Source organism: Schistocerca gregaria, chromosome 3 (genome assembly GCF_023897955.1).
Source record: "Schistocerca gregaria isolate iqSchGreg1 chromosome 3, iqSchGreg1.2, whole genome shotgun sequence".
NCBI classification, from domain to species: Eukaryota; Metazoa; Arthropoda; class Insecta; order Orthoptera; family Acrididae; genus Schistocerca; species Schistocerca gregaria.
Genome location: NC_064922.1, coordinates 259,480,367 through 259,493,271, shown reverse-complemented (window position 1 = coordinate 259,493,271; position 12,905 = coordinate 259,480,367).

Here is a 12,905-nt window from a genome sequence, read left to right as displayed (position 1 = left end):
TGTGTAGAAAATAAAATTCTATAAATATAACAGTGTCCAAAAAATTTTCGTCGGCATTGTAATACATTCACGCACTTACATACATTTCATAACTCTTAAAGTACGATTCTCGGTTTTCAACATCCTTTTTCACAAACCAGAGTCCCTAACCACTACTCATTATTCCTTACCTTATTACACATATACATTTTCGTCGACACTTCTTCAATATTTCATCATAACAGATACATAGCATAACCAAATAACTCGTATAGCATCAGCTTAAACATATACCTCAGCAGCATAATTCACATCGTCGTCGTAATAATAACATCATAACACTTCAGTCAAATCTCAGCAACGTCGTAGCTTTCTGCAATAATTTCAAAACGTAAAACAAAATTCTCTGCTCATGTCAAAAGTGTCATCTACCTCAAACGTACTTTAAAAATCATGATCCCATACCAAATACGACATTCAAAGCTCTCGTATTATCACAATGGTTCTGAAAAAATATGAACAGTTCAGAAAGTACAGACAAAATACAGTTTCATAAGTGTCAAGTTATCCAACTGTGTAATTGTGTGAACATGTGTCACTGATGTAGTAAAAAATATGTTTGTTTCTGTTAAATGATCAGATAGCTGAGTAATTTATGTGTTAGAGAAATATGGTACCGATGTGTAAAATTGTATAAGCAAATACCATATTAGCTAGGGCTCCTTGTGCTTGCCACACACATGGTACACAAAGTAATCTTGTACCCCCCTGAGGATTAATGTAATTATACCCTCAGGTGTTACAAATTACAGCAATGGAATGAAATGTATCACGAAAAACTTTCTTTTTAATTCAACAATCTTGATAAATAAATGGTTTAAGTACCAAATTAATCACTCAAATGCGTGCCCTGTAGTGCTAAATGTGCGTTTTGCTGTAAGATAATTCTGTGGAACTGTCGTAGTTATCGTCCTCTGTAAGCAAAGTTCTGCTGTAGTCGACGTACTTACCTCATCATAAACGAAAGTGAAATGCTTTCCATATAGATATCGTAGTTATTACGTACCTTACCGTGATCAAGAAAGTACTATAATGTAACATATTGTTGTACTACGATAAAGGCTGTCTCATTGTAGCTATACCACAAAAGTTACTACTAAAACATGTTTTACTTTCCAGAATAATACAGAAAAACTGTGCAGATATAAAACAGATACACCACAAAAGCAACAATGTAAATCGTGTCACATATTAGTAGCGTCGTGATATAATCGTGTAGCTATCAGAGAAACCAAATGCTAAGTCATCTTTAATCTCACCGAATGTACTTCAAATAAAGAATGTATTTTCAAGTAAACCAAAATGTTGCATTAAAATCTCATTAACACTATATGTTCTAAGTATGTAAGCCTTATAGCCGTTACGTATCGTGCAACTAAGAAGCAAGAATGTACACACAATAACACTGTGTCGTCTGTTCACTATAACAATGCATTCGTAATTTCTGTTTAAAAATATTCCCTAAGTTCTAGACTGGATAGTTAACTTCAAAACATTGTTGCATGTTAACAATTTCTTAAGTCTGACAAAGCATACTAGAAATGTGAAGTGGAAAGTTTTGTGGCAAAGACAAAGTTAAAAAGCAGATTATCTTTCAATAAACGGTTTTACATGTGAAATATGGTGCAATCCTTTACTCTTCAGAGTACTCAGGGTTTCAACTTGAACGCAATTGTCATGCGGTAAACGTCGGTAAAGAATACTGGAGTTTTTCTCAAGGTTAGCTTATGTTATTTTTCTCTGAGCCAGCCGGCGCACGCGGCTGCCTGCGGTGCGAGTCATTGTCTGTTTCTCCGTTGCCACACGTCGTTATTGGGATTAGGAGATCCAACCTCCACAAATTCACGTTGTCGAGAGGGCCCTGATCTGTTTGAATCCCACCATTTCGGATGTAATTCAGGTCTGTCGTTATGTCGGTAATTTCTGTAATTAATTTCTTGTCGGTCACGTGGTGGAGAATTTCTCCCTGAATCGTAACTGCGCGCTGGACCGTTGCGTCTGAAGTTATTCCGCCTCCCTTGATAATAATTATTTTGGTTCCTGTACTGTCTGTTTCTCTGATTGTCTCTGTGATATTCATTACTACAGAAATGCGATCTTTCTCTGTAATTATTACTCTGCCAGTGGTTGTCATATGGGTGGTGTCTGTTTTGGTCACGATTTACGTTGTACGAATAGCCTTGTCGTGTATTATTTCTGTCATCGCGGAATTGTGACAGGTGTGACCTGTAATTGTTGTGCTCCTGTTTTCGCGTTCCGCGATTGTCAGTGTCAATTTCCAGTTCTTGTAACAGTCCCTGAAAAGCTTCAATGTCGTCTTTGCATCGTCCTTCTAAAACAATCTGTCGTAAATGTTCAGGTAATTTGATTAAGGAAATGCGGATGAGTTCTGAGGGGCTGTATGGGTTTGAAAGATACTGATTCTTATGTAACACGTCTTCAAAATATTTGACAAGACTGGAAAATTCAGATTGTTCGAAATGTTTCATCATTATAATGCTATGTTTTACTCGGTCTTGTGTAGCTTGAGACCAATATGCTGAGAGGAAGGCATGATAAAATTCTCCTTCACTATGACAATCGTGAATGACCGATCGCATTCTTACAGCTGGTTCATTCTCCAAGTAGCCACACATAAATTCTAATCTGTGCTCTAATGACCAGTTGGGAGGAAAACAATGAGAGAATTGATGGAGCCACGCTTGTGGATGAATGTCGTTGCCAGAATTCTTAAATGTTTTGAATTTACGTGCAGTAATGAACAGCTTATAGTCAAAATCATCGTGTCGGCGGTTAGCATATCGGTCATTGTTATGTCGTGTCGGCGGTTCCATCTCAAAATTCGGTGCACCTTGCCAATTTCTTTCATAATTTCAGAAATGCCCTGTGTTATTATTTTGTGGCTTTTCCGTATTTCTAAGTCCCTCTTCCCGTGTTGGAGCGCGAGTGTCCTCTGAGATACGTAATTCTTGTATTACCTGTGTCAGCTGATCTTGCACTTCCCGGATTTCTCTTTGGTGTTGTGTATTAATTTGATTCTGATTTTGTTTGAATTTCCTAATTTGTTCGCACTCTTCTGTATCATTCAGATCATCATCTACCTTTGTAGATAAGTTAATGAACTGATCTGAAAGTTCGGCTACTTTCTCCGATAGTGAACACATTTCCTCAGTGTGTTTTTCTGAACCAAGTTTCAGAGTGTCCATTTGTGTTGAAATCGAATCTACTGTGTCCTTTAAGTTTTCCTGAGTTCTTGCAAGTTGCGTAACCGAATCGGTGGATGCAACTGAGTCCATTTTAGCTTGCAAGGTGTCGTGATTTTCACGAACAATAGTTTGCAGTTCTTTTATGGCTGCTTCATGATTCTGTAATGCATTTTCATGCTGGGAAAAAATAGGTTGAAAATGCTCACAAATTTGTGTTTTTACCTCATTACAGATTTTTTGGCATTTCGATTCAATGTTATGTAACTCAGTAGTTAAATCTTCACGTGTTTATTCAAGTGTGGTGTCTAACATTTGAAGATTTTGCTGTGTTTGTCTCTGATTTTGTTCCATTGTGTCTAACTGTTGCTGTGTTTGTCTCTGGTGTTGTTCCTTTGTGTCTAACTTTTGAAGCTTTTGTTCTGTTTGTCTCTGATTTTGTTCAATTGTGTCTAACTTTTGAAGATTTTGTTCCATTGTGTCTAACTGTTGCTGTGTTTGTCTCTGGTTTTGTTTCATTTGTTGCATTAATTGCAATGATAATGTATTAGTGTCTGGAATCTGTTCCTCTATGCTTTTCGGCAGTGCATTTGCGCCGGCAACCTTCACATTTTGACAACCAGAAAATGTGTCTTGACTTATTTGAGAAAACGGTGAGGACAAAAAACCTGAATGTACAGTATTTGCAAGATGGTGTCCTGTCATTTCGGATTCCTGACGCGAGCTGTTGCCGACCGATCGATCGATAATGCTTCCCTGTTCACTAACTGTTTCACTGCCTACACCATTATATGCAGCCCGCTCCATTTCCCTATGCACTATTACCAAATTACTACTTTGAACATTAGTGAATTCATTACATGGTGGCGCTAACACACTGCTTCCGTCACTGTCATTTCTCAGTTTACTTTGCAGGCTAGTATTACGTTTTTCACACCCCATTATTGTCACAATATTTCACAAGATAACACAGAAAAGCACAATTTGAAGAGCAAAAATAAGAGAACACATTAACGTAGTACTGAAAATAATATCTAGTTAATTGCAAGCGCAGCTGCGAAATACTTGGTGCAAACCTACATGAATGCCACAACTGTTTTACTGTACAACAATGAAAAACTACAACTACAAAAGAAATTCTCTCTATAATTACGCGCTAGCAATAAACAAAAGCTACTCTAATTACACAAACTACAAGAAAAAATTCAGAAGATTCCAGTGAGATATCCTCGGCTAAGGGTCGACATATGAAACGTCCCCTTAGAAAAATTATACAGGACTGGGCTTAAACTGACACACAATATTTTTAGCGCAACGCAATCTGACTTTCAAAAATCCCTACGAAACAATGGCCCTAACTAACATTAACCTATACGTTTCACAAATCACTTACCTCACAAAAATCTTCGTTACTCAAGCTACTGCAATACAGCGAGCGCCACTACTGCCAGCTAAATAAAAGATTCAAACTACGGAAGGCACTAACTACTGATAGGCACAGTTAGCAAATGAATGATTTTAATAGAGAACAAACAATGTATTTACCTTAATAGTCATTATATATATATATCAGTTCGTGACATCAATTCTTACAAATTTCAAAACTCCGCCATCTCTCTCCCCACGTCCACCACTGCTGGCGGCTCACCTCCAACTGCGCAACGCTACGCGCTGTTAGCATCCAGCTGCCGCTGCCCAACACTACAATGGCAGACAACAATGCAAACCAGCCACAGACTGCACACGGCACAGCCAGTGATTTTCATACAGACCGCTACGTGGCGGCGGCGTTACCAATAAAAAAAAAAACCTAAATAACCTACTTACAACTTTCACGCAATTGGGGTGCATAGATCCTGAGAAATCAGTACCCAGAACAACCTTCTCTGGCCGTAATAACGGCCTTGATATGCCTGGGCATTGAGTCAAGCAGAGCTTGGATGACGTGTACAGGTACAGCTGCCCATGCAGGTTCAACACGATACCACAGCTCATCAAGAGTAGTGACTGGCGTATTGTGACGAGCCAGTTTTTCGGCCACCATTGACCAGACATTTTCAATTAGTGAGAGATCTGGAGAATGTGCTGACTAGGGCAGCAGTCGAACATTTTCTGTATCCAGAAAGGCCCGTACAGGACCTGCAACATGCGGTCGTGTATGATCCTGCTGAAATGTAGGGTTTCGCAGTGATCGAATCAAAGTTGGAGGCATGGGTCGTAACACATCTGAAATGTAACGTCCATTGTTCAATGCGAACAAGAGGCGACCGAGACGTGTAACCAATAGCACCTCATACCATCACGCCGGGTGATATGCCAGTGTGGCGATGACGAATACTCGCTTCCAATGTGCGTTCACCGCGATGACGCCAAACACGGATGCGACCATCAGATCCTGGATTCATCCGAAAAAATGACGTTTTGCCATTTGTGCACCCAGGTTCATCGTTGAGTACACCATCGCTGGCGCTCCTGTCTGTGATGCAGCCATGGTCTCCAAGTTGATAGTCCATGCTAATGCAAACATAGTTGAACTGTTTGTGCAGATGGTTGTTGTCTTGCAAACGTCCCCATCTGTTGACTCAGGGATCGAGACGTGGCTGCACGATCCGTTACAGCCATGCGGATAAGATGGCTGTCATCTCGACTGCTAGTGATACGAGGCCGTTAGGATCCAGCACGGCGTTCCGTATTATCCTCCTGAACCCACTGATTCCATATTCTGCTAACAGTCATTGGATCTCGACCAAAACGAGCAGCAATATCGCGATACGATAAACCGCAATCGCGATAGGCTACAATCCGACCTTCATCAAAGTCGGAAATGTGATGGTACGCATTTCTCCTCCTTACACGAGGCATCACAACAACGTTTCACCAGGCAATGCTGGTCAATTGCTGTTTGTGTATGAGAAATCGGTTGGAAACGTCCCTCATGTCAGCACGTTGTAGGTGTCGCCACAGGCGCCAACCTTGTGTGAATGCTCTGAAAAGCTAATCATTTGCACATTACAGCATCTTCTTCCTATCGGTTAAATTTCGCGTCTGCAGCACTTCATCTTCGTGGTGTAGCAATTTTAATGGCCAGTAGTGTATTTTGGTCAAGCAGCCGCTACGAATTAAGACGCAGAGGAATTACATACGTTGGCTACGAATGGGCACTGATCTAAATCAATGGGGAAAGTTGAAAATTTGTGCCAGACCGGTATTCGAACTAGGATCCCCAGCTTACTAGGCTGATGCCCTGACAACTATTTTTTCCCCTCTCACTGTCCTGATTATAAAGGAACCTACACAAAAAGGCCTGTTTGCCACTGCCACTTTGACCCTGAAAAAAATATCTGCCTCGTATCTGGTGTTGGTCCATAACTACGCCTATTCTAGTAGTTCTACCTAAGCTAAGAAAGATGGAAGAAAGGGTGGAGAAGGTATCGTAAGTATGTAACAGAGAAGAAGGTTTTTTTCTTTTTTCGCCTCGAGTGCCCATGTTGTGTTTTACTTATTTTTCAATTTTTTTTTTCTAAAGGAAGTCGGTGAAGCTGCCCGTAGCTGTGTAGAAATCCATTCACGTATTCTCGAAAATAAAGAGAAATACTGTTGGGATCATAGTATCAAAAATCCATCTCTAAGCCACCCAGACACAGTGGTCATCGAAACTGCACAGACTAGCCTAGCACACCTCCCGTCAGATTCAAATTCTCAACTTATTCACATACTATTTATGTAGTTCCCCTTGTCCATTACCCTAATTACCCTTGGCATTTCGCCGATTCCCGTAAGAGATCGAGCCTGTTGTGCATACGCACCGAACAGATGATTGGCTGACCTAGTCTTAATTATATATATGTGGTGTCTGTTATTTCGGACATGTCCGAAAGGCTTAGTGATCAGAATATCTGCCTGTTAAGCAGATGATTCGGGTTTGAATTCCGGTCTGGCACAAATTTTCAACTTTCCCCATTGAATTAAATCAATGGCCAGTCACAGCCAAGGTCTTTAATTCCTCTCTGGTTGGTTGGTTTGCGGAGTTGACGGGGACCAGACTACAAAGGCCATCGGTCCCTTATTCCATGATCATGAAACACCCGCAAGGAACAAAAACACGCAACGGAGATGACAAGGGACGATACAGAACAAGAAAGATATAGGTGAGGACCAAAAAAGAGGAATTAAAAACACACAGAGGTTACAGTGATTGGCCGACCACGGAAACAAAAATAGGAAAAGCCGACCACCAAGAGACACACTAAAAACCCTAATCCAAAACAGTAGGCCCAAGGCCAGACTCAACACAAAAAACGAGATAAACCCTAAGATCGAGCGATAAAAGCCCAAAGCTCGAATAAAACCCAAAACTAAACCTGCCAAGGCAGCCTAATCCGTTGAAAGAGCAGGGAGCGTAGCAGGCAGCGCAACGGCTGTCTGAGCGCAGTTAAAAGCGGACAGTCCAACAGGATGTGGACCACTGTCAATACTGATCCGCGGCGACACAGAGGCGGGGTCTCACGGCGCAATAAATGACCCGTGCCTCAGCCAGGTGTAGCCAATGCGTAGCTGGCAGAGTACAGCGGAGTCCTTACGAGAGGCCCGCAACGAGGAGCGCCACACACTGGTAGTCTCCTTAACGAATAGAAATTTGTTGGGTGAAGGTAGGGTTCGCCATTCATCACTCCAGATGCGAAGTACCTTCTGCTGCGAAACTGACCGGAAATCGCACTCCAAAAGGCCAATCTCCAGGGCTGTTGCACAGACAGCCTGTTTCGGCAGCGTGTCAACACATTCATTACACGGAACGCCGACATGACCCGGTGTCCAGATAAAAACCACGGAGTGGCCAGGCAAGAGTATGGATGGACTCCTGGATAGCCGTCACCAGACAAGAGCGAGGAAAACACTGGTCGATAGCTCGTAAACCGCTCAGAGAGTCACTACAGATAACGAAGGACTCACCTGAGCAGGAGCGGATATACTCTAGGGGGCGAGAGATGGCTACCAGCTCGGTAGTGAAAACACTGCAGCCAGCCGGCAATGAGCGTTGTTCAGAATGATCCCCAAGAGTAATAGCATAACCAGCTCGAATAGCAACCATCGAACCGTCGGCATAGACCACGTCAGAGCCGTGAAACGCGTCAAGGATGGAAAGAAAGCGGCGGCGGAGGGCCTCAGGAGAGACTGGGTCCTTCGGGCCCTGTGCCAAATTCAGCCGAAGGCGTGGGCGGGGCACACACCACGGGGGTATACCTATATGGGGCCGGAAAAGAGGTGAGAGAGGGAAAAATTCAAGCCCAGACAGAAGAGCCCAGACGCGAAGGGCGATCGTAAGCCTTGACTGGGGCCGCCGTTCTTCAAGATGGACGACCGAGTTGGGGGACAGAAGACGTAAGTTGGTGTCCGGGCAAGCTACAAACATGAGCAGCATAAGCGGCCAGTAGTCATTGGCGCCGGATCCACAATGGAGGGACACCAGCCTCCACAAGTATGCTGTTTACAGGACTTGTACGGAAAGCTCCAGTTGCGAGTCGGATCCCACAGTGAAGTATGGGGTCAAGCAACTGCAACGCAAAAGGCGATACCGAACCGTAAGCCAGGCTCCCATAATCGAGACGGGACTGAATCTACACCTGATACAGTCGTAGAAGGATAGACCGATCGGCACACCAGCTGGTGTGACTCAAGCAATGAAGAGTGTTAAGATGGCGCCAGCACGTTTGTTTAAGCTGCCGAAGATGAGGGAGCCAAGTCAACCAGGCATCGAAAAGCAATCCCAAAAACCGATGCGTCTCTACCACGGCAAGAGGTTCGTCGTCAAGATAAAGTTGTGGCTCAAGGTGAACAGTACGACGCCGGCAGAAATGCATTACGCAGGTCTTGGCGGCCGAGAACTGGAAGCAGTGCGTGACCACCCAAGACTGCGCCCTGTAGCTACCGTACAGCAACCGCAATGCCAGTGGAGCTATAGTACAGCCAAAAGTCATCAGCATACAAAGAAGCCGATACGGACGTTCCCACAGCTGCAGCTAGCCCATTGATACCAACTAAAAAGAGGCAGACGCTCCCATTGAAGCATCTATCACCTTAATCTTGTCCTTGTTTTTTAGGATAGTGCAAATAATTGATATAGACCTATTGTTAAGTGCGTGCTAAAGCAGCAAGCCTCACACCACGTCCACGTTTTCCAATGATTATACGTTTCATTTCTAAGGTCATTTTCTTCCCCTTATGACCGTCTTCTTACGGCTTTATCTTCGACGACATTTCTACGAAGATTATTAAAATTTGCACACTAAAAAACACTGTGAACACAAGTTTAGAAAAATGTGTAATCATAAGATGGTAGCAGGAAGAGTTCTAAACCAAGACTGCAGTACGTACTAAAGACATTGTTCATATGCCGCTGCCAACAGTGAAAGGTGTTCATACTGGTGAACGTCTTCCCCGCCGCGCGCGAACGGTTGGTGACGTCACTCAAAGCATATAAGTCTCTGTTGATCGCGCTTCACCCACAGTTCATTGAATACTCACATACTTACATGATTTGAGCGAAAATAATAGTGGATTGAGAATGACTAGCTTCTAGCTGAAATCTAGATCTGCATAATAAAATTCAAGCAAGGACGAGTGAGTGCTGCAATCTATAATTTACAAGTCAATATAACAGTCACTGAGTGCAACCGCTTTCCAAATGGAAGGTAACCTGACACTGTATATCTGCCTGAAGTATTGCCATTCTTTGCAGCTCAGCTGCTGCAATGTCAGCTCATTTATTTAAAAAAGTGACTGAATAAACACAAACTTCCATTTGTTGTGTGAAGTAATACCATTGCATATTCTGCAAGTGTGATCCTTATGCTCGTTGCGACGAATGTTGTACAGACAGAAATGTTGTACAGACAAACAGTGTGTAAAGAGTGTTGTCTTACACGTGGAAAAACGAATACAGTGACAGTACAAGTAGTGAATATAGAACTAAAATCAATGAAATCTCCAGCTAAATAAGTGTAAACTCACTCTCGTGGTATCAACTTATGCTTGTTACAATCAATACTGAACAGAGAAGATTGAATCTTGCATTGACAATGCTACAAAATAAGCACTTAACACCATCCAACAGTCCTTAAACACCCATTCAGCTAACAAGTTCCACGCACTATTGCGAGTAGAAGACTTCGCCAATAATGCAAAGCTGGTAGGACCAAACAGCAAAATAGCAACCAATACTGAACGAACATTTCAGAATGGATAGACGTGATTTTCTTGTGAATGGTACCAGTGTGTCTTAGGAGAGCCGATATGTAATCCTCTTATAAGAGGGCAATAAAAAAAAAAAATAACAGCAGTGACTATGTTATGCTATGAGTACATCCTGGCATTGGTTCTGATCCACCTATGGCGATGCTCTGCATTAGTCGGTGTTGGATTGACAATGATGTACTATTTCAGGTCTGCAGAAGTCAAGCATATTTCTAGGAAGTGCTGACACTTGGAACAAAAGTGAAAAGTAAAATACTCGACTACTCGTCATGGATGAGGCAAAGATAGCTCTCTGGGAGAAGAACGGCCAACAGCATGCTACTGTCCTCAGCTACATCTCATGGTGGGAAGAGGCAGTTCAGGGGGCTGAGCTCACCATAGGGGTGGGTGTGGTGACCAGTGGGTGTTCACTATTCAATACACTGTTGGTGACCACCCTTGAAGCCTCCTGTAGCCTGTTTACTCTCTTAGTCACCGAGCATTCAAAGTTAGTGTATGTGGAAATCTAGTAAGTAAATTGTCATGGATATGGGTATTACATACATTCCAGACTTACACATATCGATACAGAACTGTAGCTTTCATACTATGTATCCACTTGTTGGAAAAAAACACAGTTACTTTTACACCTGGCAGCAAGCTACAATTCGCAACCCTGCCGTCCTCGTTATTTCGTAACATCCAACTGAGTAAAAGTATGAACTTGGTCTACAACACTGTTGTGAAAGATGGATGAGCAAACTGCCAAGGTCGGAGATCTGTAACAATCTTTTTTCGAGTTTTCCTCAATTTTACATATTTTTAATCATTTTCTGCAACTTTTACAGGTTTTCCATAATTACAACACATTTTACCAAATTACTTGAGTTCCAAATTACTGTTCTCAACGACTTGTCATACAAACAAAGACATCTCATCAGATCGATCTTGTGATGCTATCAGCCAATAACAATGCAGCATGGTTCTCAATTTCTGTATCATTGCTAAACCACTCCCTCCATTACTTTGAGACTGCTACATATATATGTGGACATATTGTGAATCCTGTTACACTGCCTGTGTAAGATGACACAAAAACTGTTTTGCAGTGTAGGAAATAGTCAGCAGCAGAGAGAGGATGCAAAAACTATGTTCCTTAGTTAAAACACTTTACAAATTCGGTAAGATTTTATTAAGATTGGCCATCTCTCCCTGTGTGCGTGGGAGTCACAAACTATTCTCGCATTCATAGGAGAAAGTCAGAAACTGAAAGATCTCACCAACACCTTTGATGATTACAACCCTAACAAACGAATCACATCCATAGCAGCACGTTGCCCTCTACAAGTATTTTGAAACGAGCTGCCCCTTCACTTATCCTGTTGTCTACGGTGCTGAGCAAAACTCTAGATGGTCTCTCTGTGCATCTTGTAACTGTTCCTCTGCCTTTAACCAGTCCTCCCTGCTACACAGTCTCTGATTTAATGTGGAACTGACCAGAAAAGTGCACTATACGAACTACATTCAATGTTCCGTGAAGGTACAGAATGAGATAAGTTTCATGTAATTGATACACTTCGTTATTTTACTTTTCGAAAGAGCGCAACACATGTTCAACACTTGCACAACCAACCTATGTTAGTTATATAGACTGGTATTCTGTGACAACTATTTTGTATCAACCTTACTCACATCACCCATTTAAGTACACACAATGACTCTAGACGCATGCATGCTGCAGGGGTTAGAACTCCTTATTGGTGTATAGTAGATATGAGCCTGATAAAATTGAGAGTATTGTGGTGATATAATGGACACTTAAGGAGAAGAAGAAATGTATGATTTACGCGTAATGGATCTCCAGATGGAAGGCATTTTCAATAGTTTACTTCAATCACTTATGCTATCAATTCTGTAGCATTGTTTTAGTGGTTGGTGTGCGGTCGTAGAACATAAAAACACACTCCTAAATCTACACAGTTCTGCACTGAAACATGCTGTAATGTTAAAACAGTGTGATTTCTGATATATTAGCTGTAGAATGCAATGCTGTTAATAGTCCAAAGCAGGAAATATACTTCCATCATCTGATACACACACACCTGCTAAGTTTTCTATCCCAATCACTAAGGCGAATAATTTTAAGAAGACGAAACCTCTACCTTATACACCAAAGAAAGAAAAAATAGCTTCTTTGTGATACATACACATTATAGGTTTCTGACAGGTGTTTAGCGCCCGCTCTTCATGACCAATTAGAGTTCAGACAATGTAGGGGGAAAATAAGCTGAAGATATGAATTGAAGTTTGTGTTGGGTGCTTGGATACAATATTCAGCAATGCTGACCATAGTGTTGCGGTGATAATGGTCAGCATTTCTGCCTAGCAAACAGCTGGTATGGTAGTTCAGCATGTCCGGTCAGAAGTTTAGCT